The 27226-nt window shown below is 40.6% G+C and overlaps 1 protein-coding gene across 14 annotated transcripts in view; it reads left to right on the forward strand.

Moving 5' to 3' along the window:
• Positions 1 to 27226, forward strand: part of ptprsa (protein tyrosine phosphatase receptor type Sa) — a 220684-nt gene that overhangs the window by 22218 nt on the left and 171240 nt on the right. For all 14 annotated transcript variants that reach the window (XM_003449057.5, XM_019345869.2, XM_019345864.2 and 11 more), the window contains exon 2: positions 17093 to 17189. The gene's annotated coding sequence lies outside the window, so the exon portion shown is untranslated. The remainder of the gene's footprint in view (positions 1 to 17092; positions 17190 to 27226) is intronic.

The following is a 27226-nucleotide window of genomic DNA, read 5'->3' on the forward strand; positions in this document are numbered from 1 at the left end:
TCAGCAGTAGATCATAGCTGTTTTATATTGTTCCACGAATAGACTAAAGTAAAGTGACAAGAATTTGGGCTTTTGCTTTGCAACAGTGCAGCAGAATGTGTCTAGCATTAAAAAAACTTCCATCCATCCATCCATTCTTTTCCACGTATCCTTGTCAGGGTCATGAGAGGGTTGGAGCCTATACCAGCTTTCTTAGGGCGAGAGGCAGGATACACCCTGGGCAGGTTGCCAGTCTGTCACAGGGCTAATACATAGCGACAGACAACCATTCGCTCTCACGTTTACACCTATGGGCAAGAGTTACCAATTAAGCTAACCCCACTAACTGAATGTCTTTGGACTGTGGGGGGAAGCTGGGGTACACAGAGAGAACCTATGCAAAAACTGAGCTCAGGACCTTCTTGCTGTGAGGCAACAGTGCTAACCACCATGCTGCCCATTATTACCCAATCTCATATAGTATGTAGATAGTAGATCTATATGAGATAACAGTCATACAACACATTGTCAATCAGAAAAAAATGTGTTATTGATAGATGCATTAAATATAATTTTGATCATTATGGTGAAGGTAATGATTTGTGTCCCATGGTTTAAAGGGCTTTGGCTTTAGTTAATGATTCAACGTGGTGTCAAATACTTCTTATTTTGCAATCCAGTCGTGTTTATGGACTTGTCCCAATAGTTTGCCTTTTGCTGAATTGCTGTGAAATTTCTGCTGTCACAAATCTATTCAAAGACTTTGAACATATGCCCATAGATGCTTTATTCCTAAAATCTAAAACTACACAAGTGCCAATGTTCATCCATCAACAGGATGGCATTGCAAATTATCCTAAAGCAAAGCAACAAAACTCTACCTGCTCACTCACTGGAATTTATTGGGATAGAAACCTCAGCACATTTCCAAGCAGGGAAATTCACTGGAGCCTTAAGAATACGCATGACAATTATAGCTTTACCCTGACCAAGAGGAAAATACAGTTGAATTGCAGTTGCAGTTTAACTAAATGAAGCCAGAGGCAGCAGGTGCACGTTTATCTTACCAAATAACAATCACTAGCTAGCATAAATTAACTCCTGTCTGTGCTATGAGCTAGCTGTTTGATTGACAGTAATTATCGTTTCAGGCTTGTCACAGAGACACAAGCACTCTTGATGTCTTTATGTAAAACCAAAGTGAGAGCCCAGCCCCAGTCAACGACACAAAAATAACTGGAGCAACATGACAAAACATAGTCTGTCTAACTAAATATGCTTATTTTGTGTGTAAAATGTTAGCGTCATGTAACATGCTTGAGGAAATGAAGTCTAAATGCTTACATGAGCATTATGGAGTTACATCTTTATAGATAACTGATAGCCATCAGTGTTGTTATCAGGGATATTAAACTTGTCTTTCTGTCAGATTGCATAGGGATTTTAAAAGATTACCACCCTGGATGCCAGTACAGCTAAAGTGCAAACTTTACCTGCACTTTACCTCATGCAGTATTTTATCTCATCCCCTTGGGGAAACACCACATTTTTAATTGGTTAAGAAATAACTTCTATTTTGTCTTGTTTTGTTATGGTATGATGTAAGTTTCTTAATATACTCTTTGTCACTTGGTGACAAGTGTTGGGGAGGGTGATAATTTTGCAAGACTAATTAAGTTAAATGAGAAATAATATTAAATAATTTCATGCATTAATGGGAAAATGCTATATAGTATGATCCTAAATGGCAAGCTATTACAGAATACTGTGAATTTGTCAATCCCCAAGATTATCGTCTATCGGCACAACCCTACTGAGAGAGCAAGGTCACACTTCAGAAGGCTGAATTTGATCCTGAGCTAAAAACATGCCTTTGCCCTGTACAGAGTGGGATAGTATTTCATGTAGCAACTTTGCCTCACTTAAACAATGAACAACTTGGGAGCGGGAAGGAGGAAATCAAGGTCTTGCCCTTTTTAACCGTGGTGTTCTGCTCTGGGGTAACACCCCCCTGGGTAGATAGTAATGGAGTAATCCTCTTATCTATTACTGCTTCCTTCACCCTTGCAGATCATTTTTCTGCTGCTCTAGTGTATCACTCTGTGCAGTGCTCAATGTTTTCCCCAATTTGACTTTTGGCCACAGTCTGGCTCAGGTCAGATCGAAATGGTCTGATAGTATTGGTGCATTGCCATATCAATGTCACTCTGAAGGATCATTAATCAATTTGTCTATTAGAACTGTTGAATTTATTGAATTTGTCAGTGTCCTTTTCTAATATGCAACAAACACAAGTTTGAAATGAAGAAGCCAAAGATGCTGTTTATTTTTATTTGTTGATTATCTACATTAAAGAAAAGCAGATATTGGCACACAGACATGCTTTCGTAAGCTGACAATACCCTGCGACGTTACACACGCTGGCACACGTATTGGCGCCTCGGACCAGTCGTGTTGGACATGGTGTGTGAAAGGTGCCCTGCTGTTTCGTTGGTGACAAAGACTATTTCTGTACTCACTCTCAGACAGAGAGACAAGCAGGATGTGTGGCGATGAACTCTCATCACACTGTGCTAAATAGCACCGAGGGGCACAAACCGCACCTAACATTAGCATGCTCCTTTCTAAAGCTCTCATGCCTTTTGGACACCAGCGTGCACCTACTGAAAGGTTATATTGGACCCATGAGAAAATCTGCTTTTAACATACTGTAGATCACCTTGAACCATCGGACACATCATCAGTGATGTTTCCTGGCATCATGTGGTGTTCTTGGGTCTTTCAACATAAGATAGCCTCACCCAGCTGACCTGGCCAGGCTTGTATCCTACACCACCCATGACATCCTCACCTGAACTACAGCCACCTTGAAGCACCTTCGACTTCCACTGCCTTGTTGGCAGAGTTAAGTTACCTAAAGTTACCTTAATCTTAACCACTGGAGAAAATTGTCTTGGATAAGTGAAACCGCTGCATGAAACCAGGCATTACAAGCAGAAACCAAGAATTCTGTTTGAACAGTAAGGATAGGCAGCTAAGAGAAAATGGATAGCATGTAAGTCTTATAGCATGTACTATGACTTTTCTTTATGTGCACATATCATGAAAAAAGGTTGCTGAAATGATTCATTTTAGCCTTTACTATCATCATTCATCCCCCTCTGGCTCCCTCGAATGCTGCTGGGTTACTCTTTGTTAGCCTATTGTCTCTGAGATAAAATGTTTGCACATGTGGAATGCACTTATTTTCTTAGCACAGAAAAGTGTGTTTATATCACCCCACTGAGATAGTGACGTGTACCCTAGTGTGATAATAGCGTTCATCTGAATGGCAACACCTGTTCTGCATTTTGTCTGCATGTGTATGCCTGTGTAATGTTGCTCAACAGGCCTCTCAGAGACACAGCATCAGTGGGAATCCAGCTTCAAAAAGGTGCTTAGTAATTCTGTTCAGATGAGCATACAAGGAGAAACTGGGACTTGCCATCCCACAGTTGCATTATGAAGTAACTTTTACTGATTATATATAAAAAAAAAAACCCTGCAAACCAGCAAAGGTACATTTCCTATGCTGTTTGTAACTGTTACATGGTCTCTTCTTAATAGAGGTTAGAAAAGGAGTTTTGTTACTGGAACTCTGCAGACCATTAAGTTGAAAATTCATTTGTATTAACTTATAATATATAAATATTATATGAACCAAATTAGAGATTTAGAGAGTAGTGGAGCTTTGAACATGGCTTAACAACCACCAAGTCAGTGTTAGTTTTAAAAAAGTATATCAGTCTTCTCAGAGCGATGGGGCCTGTCAGTGGCAACAGAGAGAAAAAATGTAATACTGAGTGCAGGAAATGTTACTGCATACAGATGAAATCCAGATCCTCCCCACATTTTGATTAATTTGTGTTGTTGCCTTTCATCTTTTCTCTTATTCTTTTTGTACATATTTTTTATCTTGTGCATGATTGAGGTCATGGAGCACAGAGAAGGCACTGTTCCAGAGGAGATACACTCGGGAAACGCGTTACAATATCCACACAATCCTAGGACAAAAAAAAATCACTGTATGAGTGCTATCATTTCAAATTAGGCAAAAATTGTATCATAAGCAAAAACATATTTATTTAGGTAAAATAGAGCAGTCTCAGTGATCAGTTAAACTCAGGAAACCCACAGCTTTGTGTGCTTACTTTCTGTGGCAGGATCCATTTGTGTATACATTTATGGATATAGCCCATTAGGCTTCCACCTCATAAATTATGTATTACTTTTCTTTTTTACTTGATGCAGTCACAAAATTGGTGAGGACAGTAAATGTAACTTAGTTCACTGCAGACAGGTAAGCTCTCACTCAGTCATTCCTTTACAGTTAAATGCTTTGTTACATAACAACTGTCCTCAGGTTAAGCCCTTGACTTAGTCTTGATTCATTCAAAGAATTATGTCAAACTCTTAAATTAAATCCTTAAATTCTTGTTTTGCTGTTACTAAAACCCAAATCCAGTTTAGTCAAATTATTCATTGAGCCATCTACCCATTCTCACTTATCCACATAGTTTTACCGAAGGGCTAGAGCCTCTCCTGGCTATCATAGGGTGAAAGGTAAGGTGGACCCCAGACAGGTCGGCCATGTGCAATAAACCATTATCCTTCCTGGATAATAGTTTATTGCATGTTGTGTGATCAGTGTAGTAAAACGAGATCTCTTAATGGCTACTGCAGAGCTTCTTGCAAAACCAAATACCTGCACATAAAAATAAACAGTAATTACATTTTTCATTTCTAGTCCCAATGTCAGTTTTAAACATCCATTAGATTCTGATTCATCTTTGACCATGTTTTCCAACATGATCACCATCTTTCTCTTTTAGAAAGTAAAGGTAGCAATGAAATGGCCTTTGTGATGCAGTCCTCTGCCAGGGTGACAGGCAGAGGGGAGTTTCTAGTTCTTCTTGTCAGCAGGATTGTGAAAAATTATTATAAGTGTAATGAAAACACCAGACCATGAGCAAATGAAGAGCCCAATAAGTTTTTTGTGCAAACCTAAATCCAAGCCAGCAGTATCCAAGTGCCCTGCTAGTTTGATTATATGACCACACCAGTTTGAGACTGTTGTAAAGATGTTACTTTTCGAGTCACTGTTATATGCTGTCCCTTAACAACAAACAAACAAATTTCCCACCTGTGGGACTAATAAAGGTCATCTTATCTTATCTTATCTTATCTTAAAATTTGGTCCCAAGATTCTGGATCTCTCTGTGCTTTTTACCATAGCACTAAATTTTATATATCATCAAAATTCTTGTAAACAAAGCTCTTCCTGATTGTACTCAGCCAGGATATGATATCATATCACATAATAGAATCTAGTAGAGGTGGGTGACAGGGGGGCACAGGGAGATGTACTGGTTGTTGAAGGAGAAAGAGTGGCGCCCATTTGTCACGCCATTATCAGCAGCATCCTGGAATTTGTCAGAGTCAATAACAGGACTGGCTGTGCGGTGACAGACAAGTGTCTAACATACAAAGAAACTGTAATTTTTCACGAGACGCCGATTTCTATGCATCAGCTCGCTCTCAGTGAGGGATTGAGGAGAAACAGAGGGGACGTCAACAAAAGGGTGGAATACCAACTAAGTGTAGTCTGGATTCATAAATAGCAGGAGAGTTTAGACACAACAACCCCTTCAGAGTGTTTGAAGAGCCAATATTGAATTTAGAGATAATGTGGCAAAGATGAAACGCTGGCTGATCAGACGGCTATTAGCTGCATCCTGCCACTACTCGTTTTAAGTGGTTTTTCACTTCTCTTCTTTTCCTCACACGCTCTTTCAAGTGTATTCATATTGGATGTTGGGAGATGCACATCTTTAAATAGAATGGTGGGCGTAGGAAGGGCATATGTGGAGGAGGGTGAAAAGACAAAAAGTTGATCTTTGATGTCTGTTTTACTTAAGCATCCAAAAGAAGGCTTGATAGGATTCTAAGATCAATAAATCTCAGGGAAGTAGAAAAGATGAAAATTGGACTCTCCATTTATTTCGGCTTTTTTCTTCTTCTCTTCAGTCCCTTCACTGGCTCTCCCATTTGTGTGTACCTCTCAACGTGGCTCTAGTTGCACTTCGACCCCGTCCATCTCATCTGCTTCCACCGCATAATAATCCATGTTTGAGGAAAAAATGTTGAAAAATTATGATCCCACTCAAATAAGGACAGCCTAGGACCCTGCCACACACACAGTTCTCTGTGTGTTTTGGTCAACCGACTAAAGAAAAAAAAAGGTGGTGGTGGGGGGCCATCATGCTCTCGACTGCACATTCAAGGCTGTAGCTGGAGTCAGCAAGGTGTGCCAAGTAACACAGCTGCATGCTGCAATCGATGACCTGGCAACCAGAGAGATAGGATCAATGATGCCCTCCCTGTTACACTGCAGGTTTCTCTGGGGTTTTTTATCATGGACATGTGCTGTAGTCCTTTTCTTTTTTTTTCTGAGCCTAGGTGGTGAGATTAGTTGCAGGATAATTTCAGGCAGACAGATGGAGAGAGATAAATACACACTAAGTTTTATTTGTTTATTCAATGCGGATTAACAATACCTTTTTTTTTCTGTCTGCCAAATTTTCCGCTTATATCCATGTGATCACTGGTTTAAAAAAAATATGAGGCACCCAGCCTCTCAGATGTGATCCTTTATTAGAAGGTCAGACAAACATGGCACAGCATGAGCTAATTTCCACCAGTTTTGAGGACAATCGGCTCACTGCATCTTTAAATCTCTGCAGGGTCGGACGGTTGCACACAGTGGCCTGTTACTCCGATGCCTGTTCGCAGCTGAGTTAGACAGCAATCTAGTCAAGTATCCTCTTGGGTGATCCTGATCATCGGGTGCATTTAATGTTCAAGTCATGTGATGTGTGAAATACAGTGCTGTGCAACATTTTTGTGCTACTTGTCATTTCTTATATTTTGCTTCCAAGTAGCCAGACTTAGTTAAAGTGGTCACTCCTTTTCATCCAGTCCCTGTAGCTAAACATTTTCAGAGGAGTTTTTTTGTATTATTTTTTGGTTTTTTGTGAAATTTTTTTTGAACCATTCAATCACAAAAAAGGCATCTAACTTAAGGGATGAACCAATTTTGTTTCTATACATACCAGACAACTTAGCAAAGAACCAATATTGAATCATATCTTTAGCCACTTTGTTGCTAACACACAGTTTGTTCCCATTTCTTTATTTGATTCTGAATTTTGAAAAAAGCCAAAAATAACACAGTTTAACAGGCAATAGTATTTTTGCACCAATACAGTAATTCCCAAAGTGCTGTGCCACAAATGGTAAACATATGGGCTCTTGTCTGAATGGCAAGAGACATCTGAAAGGACCAAGTGAGGAAAGGTCAGTGAGGGCAAACTAGGAGGTTCTAATTCCACTTCATCCTCTGAGATGTTTTGGCAAGTTGAGAGCTCTAGAGAGAGGGGTTGTGGGAACACCATCTCCCTGCACTCTAGCCTAATTCTGCTGCCTGGCACAGTCGGATAAAGAGGTAAAGAGGCCACCGGCACAGCCTCCAGTGTTTCAAGTCTGATTAATCTTCTGATTAGGTTAATCCAGCAATGCTTCAATAGAGAGAAGCCACTCCTCTGTAGAAAGTCTCCTCTTCCAAAAGGAAGGCCTTTTTTTAATCTGCAGGTCTTTCTGATTTTATCTTTAGTGTGAGGTTAAAGGTGCTAGTCTTTATAGCATTAAGAGCTTCACGTGAAAACACTTAAAGGTGCCTTTACACCAGGGTTGTGTTTCTTCCTCTGGATCTTTGCTGAAATGCCTCTTGATTTGATTTCAGTTTAAGTTCTGTTAGCAAAGTGCCCACAAGGCAAATACCTTATAAAACCTGTGTTCGATCAAGGCTCTGGTTATTGTTTAAGAGACAAAAGCTAATGAAAGCCAGGTAAGGAAGAATGCTTTACTGCATGACACTGGAAGATACAATAGGAGCCATTCCCTGATTTATCACCGAGTTGGAGCAATGAATAGAAGATGTTAATGAAGGTCAAATGACAAAGCGCTTTCTCTGGGTTCATAGTGAGGTTGAGTCTATTAAATGGCCCCCACTATTACACATACCCTTCTCTCTATCGAGCTCTCTTTCTTTCTTTCTTTCTTTCTTTCTTTCTTTCTTTCTTTCTTTCTTTCTTTCTTTCTTTCTTTCTCTCTCTGTCTCTCTTTCTTTTTACACACACACACACACACGTCTTTAGCTTTCTGCTGCTTAATGATCAGAGAACATTTATTTTGCACAGTGTATCCTGTTCTATTGGATAATGTTTTTGTAGAGTTCACACTTAATTAGCCTTTTTGGTCTCTACCCATCTCTAAAACATTAAATAAATAGGATGTGCTGTGCTGATATGCAAGCCTCCCAGGCGATCCTCTGGTGTATTTAATAGACTATTTATTTTTGATAATCAAGCATTAGAGAGTGGTGGTAATCCTGTTTCTCTTGGCGTGCTGCCTTTGTCTTCAAAAGGACAAATGAATTTGTTTAGCTCATTAATTGATTTGAGTGATCCAAATCTCTGCGATTATTTGGACTTTTCCAATTTCACAGTCAGACTACCTGTAGATCTGATCCTCCAGCACCGTTGTTGTTAGTTTCAACAGCCTAACACATGATGTCTCATTTCCATGTGGTGGCTGAGCTTCACCGCCTGTGTGAATCTGAGGCTAGGCTGGCTGACATTAAAATGTGTGTGATGTGGTTTGAGCTTCTTGAAGTTGTACATTTTTGCACAGCTGGTGGTTTTACATGTCCGAGTTTGGTGCCTCGACACTTTGACATGTAAGACCACCTAGCTGTGGGCAGAAAAAGTGTTGTGCGTTTGGATCAAGCCTGTGACCTTATAGTTACAAGATATTCTGTCTAACTTCAGGCCACCCTGCTTCCTCTCTCGGATACAGTGCCTGAAGCAACAAGCATCACTACTGAGCACTGCTGTGACACAACTCTGGTTGACTCTCCCCCCCAACCCCACCCTCTCACAACCACACTGATTCAAGTTACACTGGGCACCAACCTAAATGGGCTTAAATTTTTAATTTGTGCTGGAGAACAGAGATCACATCTTGGGAGGATAGCATATCTGTAATTTATTTAAGAACCCTGCAGAGGAAGAGTTATTTTGGAGGCAGAGTGCTAGAAGGGAAGCATCCGGGTGGATTTTTTTTTTCCTTCAGCCCAAGGGGGCTTGTAGGTAGACTCCACTCAGCAGTGACCTTCTCTCTGATGTGGAGGAGCACAGAGAATGAACATTCTATTTATGTGCAAGTCCTCGGGTAAAATCTGTTGAGTGCAGAAACTATTTCTTCTCTATCCCAGGGAACAATAGAAGTGTTTTAATAATTAATATGAAGTTTTGCTTAAAAATCCTTTTACATTTTACCAGAGTAAAATGATTCACCAGCTCTGTCACCCAGTTTGCCTCATCCTGACTTACCCTCTCCATCTGAAGACGCGGTTCTCCGAGGAGTGCAGGAAAAGAGTGCTCAACTTCCCTCGGTCAAATACACGCCCCTTCGCCGGCATGAAATAAAAGCTTTGTCACTCTTAATTAAACCAGGCCTGATTAGCGCCGACAGGTGTGGCAGGTGTTCTGTTTACTCATGCAGCAGGAACAAACACGCTTGCTACAATGTACAGTAATTTATTAAAATCGCCATCAAAAGCTGCCAGCCACTTATACCTGCAAGTGCAGCGGATGCGTAAAAGTGGGGTAAAAGTGGTGGGGGCTGTAGAGGCTGGTGGCATGCTATCATGGAGTTCATCGTTAATGAGTGTGGATTAGCAGGGATGATCCAGGCTTTGCAAAACCCCTGGTCCAGGGCTGGTCAGCGTTTGTTGTGTGCAACTGTGCATGTATGAAGCTATTGGAGGTTTGAAAATCTTTCCCAGAATTCTCCACATTCATTTATAACTGGAAAATTTCACTGTATAACCAAGTGTGTTTGTGTCTGTGTGTCTGTGTGTCTGTGTATTGATTAATATCTCTCTGCAGTGACTTATGTATTTAATTATTTTGGAGGTTTTCTAAGGGGACAACATTAGCTTTTTTTTAAAGATAATTTTAGTTAGTTTTTTTAATTATTACACAGTGTTTTTGGTTAAACATCTTCAAGAAAGAAGTCCAGTTGCTTTTCTTTCCAAGCTCCTTATAATACCATGACCTGCACGAGCAAGAACCTACACAGACACACTGTTTGTGGATTATTTCATGCTTGGACTGCACAGAGTTTCTTGATGCTTTGTTGACAATACTTTTACCTTTGGGCATGAATTTTTGAGTGTGTTTGTGGTCAGGGCACAAATTACGCTGCTTAGAGTTCAAGGATGCTTGGGACCGTAGCATCACCGGTTTGAATTTGCATGCTGAGCAGCATCTTTTGTGGAGGGGATGTGAATTGAGGTTGAAAAATAAATAAATAAATGAATAAACACATCAGTAGCAACTAGTGATGTTTTTATTCCCTTGAACTCTGTTCGCTAGGTTTACTGAAGTAAGAAAGTAGATTGGTTTTGTGAGCTGAGGATTTACATGGAAGACGTGTTTAAGTAGAAAAGTACAGAACTGACCGAGTCAGAGAAAACCAAAAACATCTTACTGTAACACTAAATGCTAAATGAGATGGCAAGCCCATGTTGTTGTCCTTCAGGAAGTTATTATTTTCACACTGGTACTGAAGCTTTGGCCTCTCTAAATGTAATGACTGATGCCCTAGTTTTGCCTGCAAGGTCAAGTTAACAAGCTGACATTTCAGACACCCCGGCCGGTTTAATGACGGCCATCTCTTTGCAGCCAATGGCTAATCCGGAGATTTTCAGCGAACACATAAAGACGTTACAGTGATATGTTTGCTGTCACAGTGAAATATGGGCAATTGTCACAAAATAGCAAAGCCATTCGTCTACTCAACCACGGACCTCTCCTGTCACGAATACACACAAAGTGCATACACTGCAGTGTACAAGATGGAAATCAGATAGTCAGACAATAATTTGAGTAGAGCCATAAACATGTGGCCCGGGAGATGAATTATAATAATTAATCCACTGTGTCCATTCCCAACCACCCCTCGGTCTAACTCTCCGCAAATTCACCACATGCGCGCGCATAATACACACTCCAAACCTCTCCACCCCCCGCCTCCACCCCCAGCCATTCAGGCTCGGGAACACAGCTGTGACCACCTCGGCGCCTTTCCAACCTAGTGTCACCAACGTTTCTATCGAAGGACATTGAAGGGGATTTAGTCTGTCTCTCTCTCCCTATTAAACCCCCCTTCACCTTCACAATAGAACACGCTCTACTTTATCATGCCCATCATATCATGAAGCATTAACATGGGGGCCTACAATAACATTATTTATAGAGGCGTTAATATTAATATCGACCTGTGTGCTGTCAGTCGGCCTGATTTACTGAGCGCTGGAATGCCGAGCCATGTAGAGGTGGCAGGTGGACTAATTGAATATCAGTCACTGCACACAGCATGCCAATAGACACATTTGCTGCTGGACATACACACACACACACACGATTCACAATTGTCCAGTGTGCAAAACCAAAAAAATCAAAATTAAATGACAAGAAGATTTAAGTGCATGAGTGCACAGCCAGCTCAAAGAAGCACAGAGCACTTCTGTGTGTGCATAAGACGGTTCACCTCATAGACTTTCTAACCCATGTTACACGGCAGCAATTATGACTGGGGATCTGCTGAGAACGTGTAAGTATATTGGACTCTGTTGTAGTTATCTGCTCAAAACAGGCTCTGCTAATGAAACTTCACTCAGAGTGGCTCGTAGCCTTGTAGCCGGAGTGTTTCATCGCAGTATTGTGTTGTCTGAGTGTGAGAAGGTTTTCTGACAGAGCACAAAGGTACAGGATTAGTTAGCAGCCATGGAGAATAATGAGGCTTTCGGGGGGAATCTGTCTAGTTTAGTGTGTTCTGTTTGTTTTGAAGGAAACCTCTCACAAACCTTATTGAATTTGAGGCACTGTGACAAACATGCTGATCAAAGTGTTTTAGAGGGAACCGATTTTCCTTAATAAAACCATTAAATTGCACTTTTAAACCACTGCCAAGCTGATTTCCTCAAAGTTTTCTGGTGGTGCTGAGTGAGAAGAGGGTTTTTTAACCATATTATGGACACATCACAGTTCTGTATGCAATCTGTATGCAAAGGTACAGCCTTTTTAGCACCAATAGTATTACCCAATCAAAAGTGAGCAAGCTTTAGCCACACGCAGGTAAACAGCCCATCATAGAAAAGACATTTGCTACGGTGTAATGTCAGAACCACTGGGTAATGGCGGAAACAGACTTAGCTTTCTAAAAAAATTATCTTTTATTTTATATCCTCATCTATATTTTTACGTAATGCCTTGAGCACAACGCAGAAAGTCTTGGCCTGGCTGTCCACTGGCACAAAAATACTGGCCACCCTGGGGGATAAGTCATCAGATGATAGCCAGTGGGTTCCTAGACACAGTACACTAGCACATGGTCATTTTCATTCATTGTCATTCATTATTAACATCCTAGAATAGAGAATTTGATGTAATAAAATAAGGAAGGCAGGCAGTTATTAAACTTCATGTGTTAGTTTTTCAGAGCTCCGAGTCTAAAGCATGTTTGAGCTGGTATCTGCCTACTTTGCTGAAAGGTTTTGAAATCCAGCAGTGCATTCCCAGATTTATAATTTCTCCTGTATTTTTCTATTTAACCAGTACTTCTAATGAGTGGTCAGACTTAGACTTTCTCAAGGACATTATATTCAGAAACACACACATGCTGACAGCTACATATTATGACTATATAAAAACCTATTCGACGCACTATAACTGGATTGAGGACAATAGCGAATTTATCTTTGCAGCAAGGTCAAGAAGCCTACATAAATTAGGAAAAAAGGAATTCACCCGGGGGGGGAAGCATCCATTTTTAAGTGAGATATGAACTTTAACTAAAAATTGGTTGTTTCAAATGACGAAATATTCTCAAGGAATTTGAAAATGAGTTCTTTCGTTAAGAGGAAGCTGCCCACTGGCTGTGTCTCTCTGGCAATTTTGTCATATTGTAATAAAATGATCATAGGAACAACAACAGAAGCTAAGTTTGTAATGTTAGCACCCGTGTCTGTAATCTTTTGACAAACTTTTGAGAGAGGAAAAGATGATAATATCCAATTCCACATCACTTCTATAAAGCTTGAGTTTTGGCTCCAGTGTGTTAAAGTCTTATTTTGTCAGCACATCTTTTGAGAAGTAGCTGAGAACAGATCTAAAGTTGGATTTCAAACACCTGTGGCATATCATTTGAGAAGTGTGTACTGTGGGAGAACCACTAGAAGTTCAAATCAGTCAATCAGTCACACAGAAGCTGCTCTTTTAGTTTCCTCATTTCCCTTGACTTCTATCCGCTCAACCCTTTGTTTTTTCATCTGATCTCACCTTACTCCTCCTTTCACTATCTGCTCTCCTAACTTGATCCTCCACCTTAGTCCCCTTCTCCACCCGTTCTCTCCCTTGACCGATGCCATTCTATTGATTACATCAACTTAACCCCTCACACGCTTGCCATTCTTTCTCTTCACACCATTTGTCTTCTCCTTTCTGTTTTCTTTTCCTTACCCAGCGAAGATCTGATTTTTAGTCTTTTAATACCTGAAGGACAATGGAGACAGAGGAGGTGGGTGGCTGAGCGTAAGGTGAGGAAAAAGAGACATCAGGTGCTGCCATAGCAACATTATTTTTTCATTCAGAGAAAAATATAGTCTTTACTTTTGTGACATGGAGGTAGAAATTGTGTTGACATTTCATCATCTGGTTGAGGTGTGTGCTTTTTTATTTTACTTTTCAAGCAGCATACCTGTTGACATTTGCAAAGAGTAGGTCGCCCTTGTGTTTTTCTTCTTTTTGTGTTGCCATTGTTTTTTATTTTCATGTGGATGCTTAGAGCCTCCCAGTTCCTTGTTCTTCTATTCTGAATGCACCCTATGTGACCACATTGCTGGAAAGAAACCACATATACTCATTTCTGAGCATGCATGTTTTCATTTCCCAATTTGCCATGCACCATGATGCTCGGCCATCTGTCTCAGCACGGTGACTAAACTCAATGCCAGTATGTTGCAGGGTCATGAGAAAACAAACCGGAGCTGCTTTCCACATGATTGGACAAAGCGTAACTTAACCCATGTTGTGTAGCTAAAACAAAACCAAAAAAAAGAAAAAGAATCAATCAGAGAGTTGCGCTCTCACTTAGAGCATGCTATTGTTAGGATGGTAGGCAAGATTCCCACTTTCTTGGATGTTGACTTTGAATGTATTTTAGCTCCCATGCTATACAACTAGCTCTTCATTCTGGCTGATTAATGGCAACTTGCCCGGTCAAGGGAGTGTCTCATGCGACGGAGGAAGCGGTAGTGCAACAGCGTGTGTGCAGTGAATAAATGCTGTACATTAAACAAATTCCCCCGCGCTCGTCTTGGCAGCCAGGCGTGTGGGAGTATTGCAGAATTTGGCCTCACATTTTTTTTCCAAGTGACACACAGGAGTGTATGCTCATGTGCGGAAACAGCCATATTTATTGTGTATGTGACTTTTTTCCCTCAGAAAATCTCTAAAACTATGCTATGTACTTGTTTTCAAGCCCATTCTGTGAAGTGCTTTGCACTCTTTCTGATATGCATGGCCACACAAACACATTACAGTTTCTCAGTAACATATAAAAACATATTTTTTACACACACATCCAATTTCTACTCTCCCTTGTGCTGTAGTTAGTATACCAGGGACTCCTACTGCTGCTAGCCTGTTAGTTGACACTGATTGGCCAGTGAGGGGCAGCCTGGCCTGTCAGAATGAAGGATCATGTTGACGGTCAGCCGTCGAGGTAATAAAGCCCACAGAGGATGCTTGGAGATTGTCTACAGGCAGCGCCCAGTTCGTGAGACAGCGGGGGAGGAGGAGAGAAGTCAATAACATCAGGATGAGGACAAATAGTAGTCAGTGGAAATTTGTTATCCTTTCTTTTGAAAAAAAATGTACAAAGTTGTCAGATCAACAGAAAGTTTTGAGAGGACTCTGAGTGATTAAATAACACAAAGGACTAACACTTCTAAATATAATTTATAGTGCTGTTCCATTTCAGCATCACGCCTCGATCACAGGTATATTTATATTGTAGTAGGGTTAATAATCAGATGACCTCTGTTTCTAGTAGCTGCTATTAACATTCAGTCAATAATACCAACCAGATCCATACTCTTGCATATGGGAACTTCTTCCATGTTTTTACTTACAGTAAATATTTTGGGGATAAAAATGTTGTTGGTCAGGCAAAACAAGACATTAAATGAAGCGGTCTTGGAAAAGCCAACTGTGATGTTTCTCTTTCTTTTTTTGCCACAGCTAGTGTTAGTTTTTGGTTAAGTTTTAGTTAGCAACAATGATCAGTGTTGGGGTTGTTATGGTTGTGTGTGCACATTTCTCATTACTTTTAGTAATCGTAACTTATTTACTGCCAGGTGAAAATAATTTGTTAAATTGATTTCACATTACTCTGAAACCTAGCCTATAATTAGTAGTTAACAATATGTACGCTAGTCCACAGTCCCACACAACGATCCTAATGAGATCCCAATGAGCACGTACAGACGATCGTTTGTTTAAAATGTGCTGAAGTGTGAACACAAAGCAAAGCGATTGCCACTGCAATTTCTCCGTAGAAACATGTAGAGGCAGAAATGGAGAATCCTGAGTCTTGTCACTGTTACCTGTTAAAGATCCGGCTCTGGCTGCTGGGCTGAGATCACCATAAACTCAACTTTAAAATCACTCTAGGTTCTTCACCGACTTTGAGCTAGCATGCTGTCTGTAAAAATGATTGCAAAGATTCAGTGCTGTGTTAGCACTGTAATGCAGTTACTTCTGTCCTGGACACAACTGGCACTTTACAGTCACACTCTTGTCCTTTTGTGCAACGCCACTCCTCAAAAGCTGCAGATTTTTCTAGTCCCTGCACTGAAATCAGCTGATTGTAGACAAGTGCACAGGGAGCAAAGAGAAAAGCCTTTTTTTGTTCTTTTGTTTTTGTCTTTGTAACCCAAGTAACAGCATAATTGAATCTGTAATGTATCCTTAAAGTGCTATTATTAATCAATTATACCCAACAAAGAGAGTGACACTGATAAACATGGTACAAAACTACTGCTGAAGTGCATTTGGACAAGCTGTCCACATAGGACTCGCCATATCCACATGATATTGATCATGCCCATGTCGTGCTGTTCTTAATGATATTCATGTTGTTAGCGGAAAGAAGTCTCTACCCACGGGGTAATGATGAGCTCCTCTGACTTCTCACTTGAGATAACCTTCCTCAGCTCCTCAGTGGAAGTTCCTTAGGGTGGACTTATTGCTACCCACAGCTGCAGACCTGGCTGAGAGTAGACTGAATATCGAGTGAGGCTACGGTGAGGCCTCCAAATACAGAGAAACTCACAAAAGCACAAAACTAAAAATACATGTCAATATACAGTATGCACAATTAATATATATATATTTAAGTAGCCAAATATTACAAACACAAAATATGTTCATCAGACACACACAAATAAGAATGAAACCCTACAATTACATTTCATATTAAAACCATCAACGTATTCCATAAATGCAGTAGCCTGTTGTGCACGAGCGAATATCAAAACAAGTATCAATCAAATTCGCACATGCATGCACCTACACACATGCATGCACCCACAGATTTGGACCAGACTCATTAGAGATGTGAAGGAGAAAATGATCAAGAGAAGCCAGGAGGGACTTCATGCAGATTTGCACTCCGTAGCTCTCAGGCAATCAGCAGCAAGCCTCCTCCTCGCCCGAGAACTGTCGTCCTGTGGTCACAAAAGGCCAAGAAGGGAGAGCGAGAGAAACTCATCACAGCATTTGTTGAATCCCCCCACCCACCACTTGAGGAGGTCGTTCATTTAGTAGTCCCTTTCATTAATGTTTCTCTGTCATTTTCCCTCTCTCTCTTTCCATCTACTTTAAAGGTACGAGTGAGTGAGTTGTAAGAAGCAGAAGAAGAAAAAGAAGCCACTGGAGCAGCTGAAGATATGAGGCTAAAAAGGTTTTGAAAACAACCCAGCGGTAAGTGGGCCCCTAAATTTTTGCACAGTGCGCCGCCATTTTAGATGGAGCAATTATGTTTCCAGAAGCTGCCTCGCACCCTGCATAATAACTGATTTTACACTGGTGGGCACAAATTCATGCTTTTTCAATCCTTTTTCTTTTTGTTCTGCTACATTCTTCCTCCACGTGTTCCTACCTTCCACTGCTTTTCTATCTTCTTCTGCTTTTGCATACAAATCTCTGATAGTCACAGTGTCCCATAATCCCACGTAAATAAGATTTTCCCATTCATGTCCCTCTTGTCATTTTTAACCACTGCAGATATGCACATTCTAGTTTGCTGGTGCCGTATTGTTAACTGTGTTTCGAAATAACAATTACAACTCAAAAAGCAAGGCTACGGCAAATTAACTTAACGGCCTAATTGAAAAAGATAATAGGTAATTTTTTTGTTGTTGTCTCTAATAGATAACCAAGCCGAGCAGAGGAGGCAGTTAATCAAAACTATAGAATATCTAATGATGTTTAATTAAGCAAATCGTGGCCCAGTATTGCCCGTTTATTTTGCAAGCAGTCACATGCACAAGTGCAAGTTTATTGAAGTTTGGTTCAAACTCCAACTCCAGTGTTTTTGTTTCCACGTCCTAATGACACAATAAACTGTCATCTTCCTTCACGCTTTGGGTGCACCCTGCGCTAAGCTCATCCATCCATGCTGACAGCCGTGCTAAGGCTGAGAGAGATATCATCTACCTGTCACTGCAGACTGGCACTGAGGAGCTCCTCCTGTACTTCTGCAGTTCTTTTCATTCAGCGAACGGCACTGGTGACTTTCAGATCTGGAAGCTATCGCGCATCAGTTTAGACATGTAATGTACCCTCCTGAATGGGGTTTATTTACAGGCTCATTCACTGCTGTACTTTGCTGCAGAATTCATTTGAAATGGTTTCTGCATGCATTTTTCAGTGAAACTTATGTTTCTACTGTATAGAGTTTCCTCGCGATTATAGATTTAATCCCCTTTAATTAAAGGTAACGCCTGCATTTAATTCTAATTGCATAATTTTCTGTATCCTTGTTACAAGATGTCTTTGAAGGAAATTAGGAATGTTGTGATAGCACATTTAGCAAATACACAGAGTGGCTGAGAAAAAACAACAACAGCACACTAAGCAAAATGGTAGTTAGAGTCATTAATAAGTCGGTCTTTCCACATCTCAGCTGCAGGCCTCAGACCATTTTTTTCCCTGATATTAACAAATTCAGAGGACTTTCTTACAAACGGTTCCAGTATATTTTAAAAGACTGAACATTAGGCTGTTTTTACATACTGCTCTTGGGGTGTAATATCACCATTTATTGAATTTTAACTGTACACGATCCACCCACCCTATGTCTCAAGATGTTCATATTATCCATTCAAATATTGCAGCAGTAGGAAAAAAATTTAAAAGTCCCCCAGCTTAGTTATGAAACTCCCTCATCTCTATTGCTCCAGTCAGGGAATAGTTTAATTTCAAGTTGATAGATCTAATGTAGGTGACTCCACAGACATTACATATGCTGCACACTGCATTCTTATTTCCATATCATCACCTGATTATTAGTGCTGCTGGCAGAGCAGAAGACATGCAGAAACTGTGAATGAATATGAACAAATGGGTGTCAGAGCACATGCAAGCCCAGACATAACCCTCGTCATATGCACGGGGACCCCTACTTCTTGTCACCTTGCTGCCAGAGGCCACCAGCCTCATTAACAGCTGTATTTGGTATACTAAACCACGATGAGAGTAAAGTCTCGCTGCCCTGCTTCGTTCGACTGCAGAAAAGGTTTGGGAGGCAAGATGGCACATCTGGACCCCCGACTGTGGGCTCAACAAGCCGAAAACAGAGTGTGTATCGACGTTAGATCCACTGACTGTGCCATTTACACATCAGCATAACAAAAAACTATATTTTAAAACATGTCCTCTGTGAATTTGTAGTTAGTAGAAAATTGCATTGATCTGTGCCACATGACATCATGGTTGTCATGGCGTTTCTTGTCCAGATCTTTCAACACCTATCAGTGAAATAAACACATTTATCATCGCCTATAATTTTCATGATATTTTAGCTGAGAAGCTTAAATCAAAATATAATTAAGCAGATGAGTTCATTTGTCTTAACACAGGACTCAAGCTCCACTCTCAGCTGAACCAGCACCACAGCATAATTTACAACTTCTTTAGACTTTTCTCTCATCTCCATAACACTTACCGTCTGGGGATTTTGTTGTTGTGGATTTTTCTTTTCAGTATAACCCAGCGTTAAAGAGAAATGCTCAGCCTGTAACAGGAGTTGGTAATGCTCTTCCTCATTTTTTAGCTTCTTGCATCAACCATGCATCTATGTAGCTAAATGAAGGCATGAGTCAAAAACTGAGTCCAATCAAAATGCTGACATTCATACCCTCCTGTGTTGGCGTTATTATTATCAATTCTTTAAAATAGATTTAAAAGATTGGAAGCATCAATGAAGCAAAGCTGGGGGAAAAATAAGCAGCAGCTAAATATGAAAAGAAATCAGCAAATGTTACATTGTCCAATAAAATAGGTGTAATCTTATCATTACTTTCAGTCTGAAATGTTTTGTTTTGCTCCCATGAACTGGTTGGTACCAGAAGGACTGAGTTGATTCCAGTATTGATGTTTGGAAAGTGTTCACTAAAGAAATAACACAATATTTCTTATGTGATTTTTTTTTTTTGAATGAGTAAATAAATCATCTTCTGAGTTGCTCCTCTTCCACGGACAGCTGCAGTGACAGGTAGCCATGCTAATATAAATTTAGGGGAACGGGATGTTAAGAGGAGAGCAGCTCTGTTCACAGTTTGGAAATGATTTGACAATTCATTTACTGGTGTGAGCTTTTCAGTTATGACACTGCTGAGTACAAGGACACCTATTTTCCTATTAACCTTGTCATAACTAAAAATAACACCTTAAATTGCAAGGAAATCCCAAAAGTGAAAATTCAGTTATGAAGCTAAAATGGTTTCAGATTTTATTAACTAAAATTAGACTATTATTACTACTGATTGCAGTCCTTTTAGTCTTTTGTCTTGTTGCTGCTATATATAATGTGTTTCACACTTCAACAGTATAAGCACACGATGGGCCTGGATGCATGTTTACAAAGTAATTGTGAAAGGTTTATGACTGCTGTGAGAAACCAGGACAATGCAGTGATTGACGTGGTTCAAGTCTTTCATAAACCAAATCTTATTTTTAAGCCTCGAGGGAAAATGGCCTTAAAAATCAAAAGCCATTAGTAGAACTTTTATTTTGCCTAGTAAGCATCTAATTGGACAAAATAGCTATTTGTTTTCACAGCTGCAAAACACTTCAGTTTGATTTAATTTGAACAAACACGGGCACTGCGGGCCACCAGTGGGGCCACTTTGGCTAAAACTGCATGATCAACAGCAGCTATTTGGCCAAATTGGATGCGGCGTCTTTCGTTTAATTTTTGACATCTATTTCAGTTCATTGTTTTAAGTGTTTCGGTAATGGCTTGGCTGCGTTGCCGATTCAGTTGCCTTCCTCAGCAGGAGGGAGATGTGAGCTCCTCTGAGTGTACCTGAATTGGACAAATCCATAAGGCCTTTGCACCTGAATGAGCAGACAGCAGCAACTGTTGGCTGAGCTTTAAAGACAGTTTCGAAGGAAAAGCGAGCAGTAGCTCTTAAGTGGCTCCTAGGATGTTAGTGGCACAATTAAACAAAGCTCTGCTAATCTTTACAGCTGGCGTCAAGAGGCACTGTGTTCTCTCAGAGCAGTGTTATCCGTAGCGTGGCACTGGTAGTCTGACAGGCTGGATAATGTGCCCTTCTGCCACCATCCTCTTCACAGCAGTGCCTTTACTACACACTTACTGTACTAGCAACAACCCTAATATACATCATAAAGAGGGGACCAAAAAATGCAGTGATGAATTAGCATTATTCAATTATGTATGCTCCAGTTATTTGTTGCGGCATTTAAAGAAATGTAAATTGACCTCAAGTTTTTTAGGCAATGAATCTGATTATGCTAGCACGTGTAATTTCATGGTATTTGGAAATGAAGGATGTTTTAGTATATATTCTCCTCTCAGACTGATGATGTGAAACTATGCAGTGTGGTGCATTTTAATAAAGGTCCTCTCTGAAACTTGTTAAGCTTAATTTCTTTCATCGCTCAATCATCAGCTCTGTCACAAGTTCTGGCCACCTGTTATGCTGAGTTTGGCTTCATAATTATGCAGCATTTCATACGTCCCCCGTGGCTTTGAACCTACACACACTCAAAACTTAAGTGTCTCTCGTGATTTGCCAAACTGTGTAACAAAACTTAAATGAAGCTGATGGAATAGAACAAACAACCTGCTGATATGAAACAAAGATGGATGGATATATGGATATATAATTTAGGGTGGGGATGGAGAGATGCTATCTAGGTCTATTAATGCAGTCATTGCACTGTTGCCCCAGGATATAGAGCCTAATCCAGAGGAGTGCAAGTGAATGGGACTGTGGCTCGGTCTTGCCAGACCTACTTAGGTTCTGGTTGAGAGCACAGTGCTGTGTGGGCGAATCTATTCTGTCCTAGGCAGGGCACAGCATAAACATTGCCCAGGGAATGCAGGCAAGCAAGCAGGCAGGCATGCAAGCAGTCAAGCGGACAAGAGTAAAACTATAAGGATGGTTGCCTTTAATTTCCTTTCTACTGACTCCTCTCAATTGTCCGGGCCTGAGAGCAAGAGAGGGGAAAGAGAGAACAGTGTGTCCATGTGAGTGGAAATTACCTGTAGTAAAACCTTTTTTTCTCAGGCCTCCCTCACTAAAGTATTTACTCTTATCCACCCTCTCCCTCTCATATACTCTGACACATGCATGCACGCGCACACACACTCTGCTCTGATTCATCCAGTCGCTACCGTGAAGCAATGACTTGCCTGCTCACTTACTGTCTTAAAGTTATTTGCGTTTGCTCCGTAGCACTCTGGCACTCTGACCTTCTGCCCCTGCATGTAAACAGAGTACCACTGCTCTCCCATCTACTACCCTGCCACTGCCATCCCCCACCTTCCACTACCAAATAAGGAAGACACAGCCACTGAGAGCCACCAAGTCGGTCAGTCAGCTCGCTGAGAAGGCCATTAGAGAGCCAGCAAGCCAGCAGAGAGGTTGGTAGAAAACCACCTCTGGCATCACTCATCACTACTGGCCTCTATGGCTTTACCCGCCTCTCTGTGGTTTAGAAATACACACGCACTTATACACAAACACTCCCTGAAAGGTACACATATATATATCCACATGCACTGTGACCTGAAAGCATTAAAGGCACTCAAATACAGTACCCTCTGTACAGTGGCGCATATTGAAAGGCACATGCAAACACACAAAAGTATTATTCAGTATAGATACAAATGAAATATACCCAGTGAACTACACATACACAGAGTAATGATATATTACTTCATTAAAAGTATGCCTACACAGAACATAAATTATAGATTGGGTTCTCTCTGCAAGGCCTTCCTTTAAACAATCAAAGATGTGTTTCAAGATGTATATGGGCTATATTATTAAAGGTACTTATGTATGCCAGCACAAAAACACTAAACATGCCACGGACATAAGACAGATGACTGCTACCAGAAATCACATTCTAAATTCCTTAAGTTTATTGGTAAGCTAGTGACATGTGTCCATCCGCTTCCTCAACCACATATTCAGTTCAGGGTGGGGAGCAGGGACAGGAGATTATCCCACCTATCATAAGGCGAAGGGTGGTGTACATTGGACGGGTCACTAGTCCATTACAGAGTCAACACACAGAAATAGACAACCATTCACGCTCATATTGTCACCTACAGCCAGTGCACCGTGAGGAGGTTTCATGCCTTGACATCAGTGGAGTCTATCTCATCATATGTCCAGCTATAATTATTATAGCTATTTCAGCTCCCTATCTGATGGCTTGTAAGCATATGTGTCTTGCAATATTCTTGCTGTTTAGCATATTGTAACTATGCATCCCCACTTATCCAGTCTGAATTACGTCTTGGTATCCTCTTTATGTATCCTGGTGAGGTGGATCATTGAGTCAATGTTTGCTCACTCCAGGCACCTTGATGTCATCCATGTATTGGAGATGGCTGATGGTCACTTGTCTCCTGGATCTGGATCTGTGTTTGTATACTCATTTGCAGTGAGTACAGGTGATTTCTAAAGCAACACTGAGCTCCTGATGAAGCTCATCAATGCACCATTAACCTTGAGCAGATCCCGATACTGCAGAATCTATGTGTCAGCTTGTCAGTCATGAGCTCTTCACCAAGATTCTTAGACTAAGGAAACCAACCTTATTCATAGTCATAGTCAGTCTATGCTCAGGTTAGGTTGCCAACTCAAAGCATCTTGGTGCACTCTTCAATCAACCACTAGCTGTTGTAATTACCATATGGTAATATTTTGAATGCTCTTCTGAGCTTTTGTCATGTGTTGACCTCACATGTTGACCAATGTGACTACTCAACTTGGGATCTATGATGTTGGTCAGTATTTTGAAGGTATTGTACCCTTAAGATCCTTTCTGACCAAGATTGTGCTTTTGGATTTTGCTAGACAATTTGGGGGGAGTCATTTGTGCTATCAGGAACTCGTGGAGTGCTCTACATCCAGTAGGTGTGGATCATGTCAGTTCCTAATGCTGTCCACCTCTCTATGCTCTCATTGCTTTGATCAGCTCTGAGTAGGTCTGTCCTTGTGTCATTATGTATTTGTAGCTGGGAGTACATCTTGTATAGGTCCTTGGAGAACAAGCCGTTTGTTCTCTTGGGTTTTACTTTTCTTCAGCCTAGCAGTGAAGGGTGTTTTTAGAGACTCAGTGGTGGACTTGTTGATGTCCTTATTATCCATCCAGGCCCTTCTGCACCTCTGTTAACCGACTAATGCTCTTCTGGACTTAATTTTGGTTTTCAGGTTTCTCCTCCATGGAGGATTCTCTTTGCATATAATCTTGATCTACCCAAGTGTCTCTAGGATTACTGTTGAAGTAGCATATATCAGCTTATTGGCTTCTGTGATGCTATCACGGGGCAAGATGAGTAGAAGTGAATTAACATCTGCAAGCATCTCTTCAGACGGGATTTTGACATTGGATTGGGGGAGTCTCATCCATGGTTGTGTACTGTATTTAGTCTGGCCACAACCTTAATTCACAGCTCAACTGAATTCACAGTTAACTGTCTGCTCAGTCTAGAAGTGAACTTGGAATTTGTAGTTCAAGCAGGCACCGTGTAAAGCATTTGTCAATTTTACTGGATTCATAAGACAAAGAGGGGAAAAAAACTTACTTACTGACTTCTCTTTTTATGTCTTTGTACCTGTTTCTTTCACTCTCTCTGAATTTGTTTGGTTTATTTAGCTGCACTGTGTCACCTGCATCCAAACGTCAGCCGAGTTCAACGAGCTTGAGGGAAAACACACTCAGTGAGGAAGCCATATTGAAAGTGAGCCATCTGAAAGAATTTCACAAGAGTTGAAGGAAGGAAGGAGGCAAGAATAGGACAGTGTGGCTGGTCACAGAAAAACATTTCTGTATAGTTACACTGACTGAAATGTGTTACGTTAGTAAAAAAGACTATTATTTAAGTAGTTTTTTCAGATGTCCTTTCTCCCAAGACTATAAAGTTAGATACTTAACACAAGAGACTTGACACGATGCATAGAATGACAAGCTGACTGTGCAAAACCTACATCTGAGCAGTGAACTGCAATCATCAGAAGTGCAACTGAAAACACTCAACATCACATATGACAACAAAACCAATCAATTTCAGAAAGGAGCCTAATGTCAATACTGAGCTCCGGGGAATCTCATCCAGATATTTCTTTAGTTGTTTTTCTTTAGTTCTGTGCAGAAAAAATGGATGGAGGGATAAAATCTGGGGGTAAAATGTTGTTAGCTGGGTAAATCTGGACAATGTACATGCACAAATGGATAGAAATATAGCTAGACCTGTAATAAAGCCTGATCACACATGGGAGGAACACATTTTAGAGAATCAACAAATGCAACAAGGCAAAAAATTGTCCTAAAAATGCAAAGAAAGCAGACAGATTTATTCTGCGCTAGCAGCATGTAATTCATTGCAGTCCCATTCCTTCTCTTCTCCCTGCACCCACCAAGCTCCTATCTCCATTCTCAAATTCCTGTCTATTGCAGTGCTCACTTGTGTATCAAGGTAATGAATTCATAATCTCTCTCAAGCTCTTTGTAGATCTCTATCATGGAGGGAGATAAGAGCAAGCATCGTTGCTCTCTAATAGCTGTCAGTCTGCCTCTGTTCCCGCTTGCTCTGTGTGTGTGTGTTTGTACAGTATGTGTGTGCGTTGAGGAAGTCACCCTTCACCACAAACCCCTGCACACTGTCCTCCATTTTGGCTTCCAGCAAAGAAGAAAAATATTCTAGCCTAGAGAGTCACTTATCAGCTAACTGTAGAAGCTACAAGGAAACAAATGTCTCTCAAAAAGAAGAGCGTTAAACACTGAGCACTGGTTCACTTCCTCTTGTTCTTCCAGCGCCTCATGTGCACTAAAAAAAGCACACTTGTCAACCTAGCTGATAAACACTCAGTCACAGGGAAAGTAAATATCTGAGAGGGTGAGGCAGACTCAGTGTAACTAAACTTATGACAAGGGGTGGCTCTCGAGGGCCAACCGGACGTGCACGTGTTTTTAATTGTGTTTTCGGTAGGGTGATGAAATGTCCTCCATTTGAGCACAAGCTGGCAGTAAGTGGGTTGTCGCCTCCAGGGACAGAGTGAGCGATGGCCCGCTGCTATCAGAGGTGATTGTGCCTCAACCCCTAAGGGTGACACAGATGAACGAAAGGGAGCAGGGAGACAATAAGGAAGAAAGCAACCAGGGGATGGACTGGCAACAAAAAGAAGCCTTGGAATTTGCGGTCAAGTGTCCCCAGTTTAATACACCAGACTGAAATTGCCACAACATATTTGTGAATCAACATTTTGTTTCAAAACAAGTTAAAAAAGTCAAGTATGTATGTGATGATAACTTCTATGAATTGTCATAGAATGGTAAATACTTTTAAAACCTCAAAAAAACATTTCAAGACCCCAGAAAAAAAGGCATATCTAATTTAAAGTTAATTTTCCCACTCTTCCTCTCAAAGTGTCCCATGATAGCTTCTTTGTTTATACTCCCTGGACGTTCTGATTAAATGTGTATACACACACTTTCAATTTCAACACGGAACTAAAAAGAGAATCAGCTTTATTAGCATCACTGTTAATTGGAGCTGGGTGAATTGCTGCGATCCAGAGACCAATGTGCAGTTTTTAGTCCACTTTAGTCCACAGTGTCCAAGGGTGAAAATCGTACTTCCACTCTTGAGCACAAACACAAATGTGCCTTCCCCAGTTTAAACATTGTAATGTCCTTTGGCATTTTGGGAAAAATATTTGGCACAAAGAACCTGAGGTTTGGCCACAGAATCACCCAACATACCTTAATTCCCAGATTGATTCCCATGACTCGTACTTCTCCCTCGAAATTATGTTCAGATTGAAGTGTTGCCATTTTGATACAAAAAATAAGATCAAGGGTGGCATTCAAAGAAGATTTTGATTATACATAGTATAAGTGACGTCGTTTTTATGTACTCTGATATACTCCATTCACACTTTAATGTTCAATAGGTCCCCTGTAATTGGAGTTGTGTTGGTTCCTGCTCCATGATCCTCTGTCCATCGTCTATTAAATATATTAGAAATAATATGCCAAATAAGCCATAATACAAAAAATTAAAATATTTCAAAGACTTAAATAGATTCATCACTTTTTAAAAATAAAATCATCACTTTAAATGTTTATTGTACCCATTTTTGGTACGTCTGACTAGTTAAACCTCGGAAATGGACTAACCAACCTGCAATGAGATTCTAACGTCAAAACGCAAGGCTGAAAACCTTTTTTGTTCTTTAGTTGATTCTGTT

The sequence above is a fragment of the Oreochromis niloticus genome, linkage group LG15 (genome assembly GCF_001858045.2).
Source record: "Oreochromis niloticus isolate F11D_XX linkage group LG15, O_niloticus_UMD_NMBU, whole genome shotgun sequence".
NCBI classification, from domain to species: Eukaryota; Metazoa; Chordata; class Actinopteri; order Cichliformes; family Cichlidae; genus Oreochromis; species Oreochromis niloticus.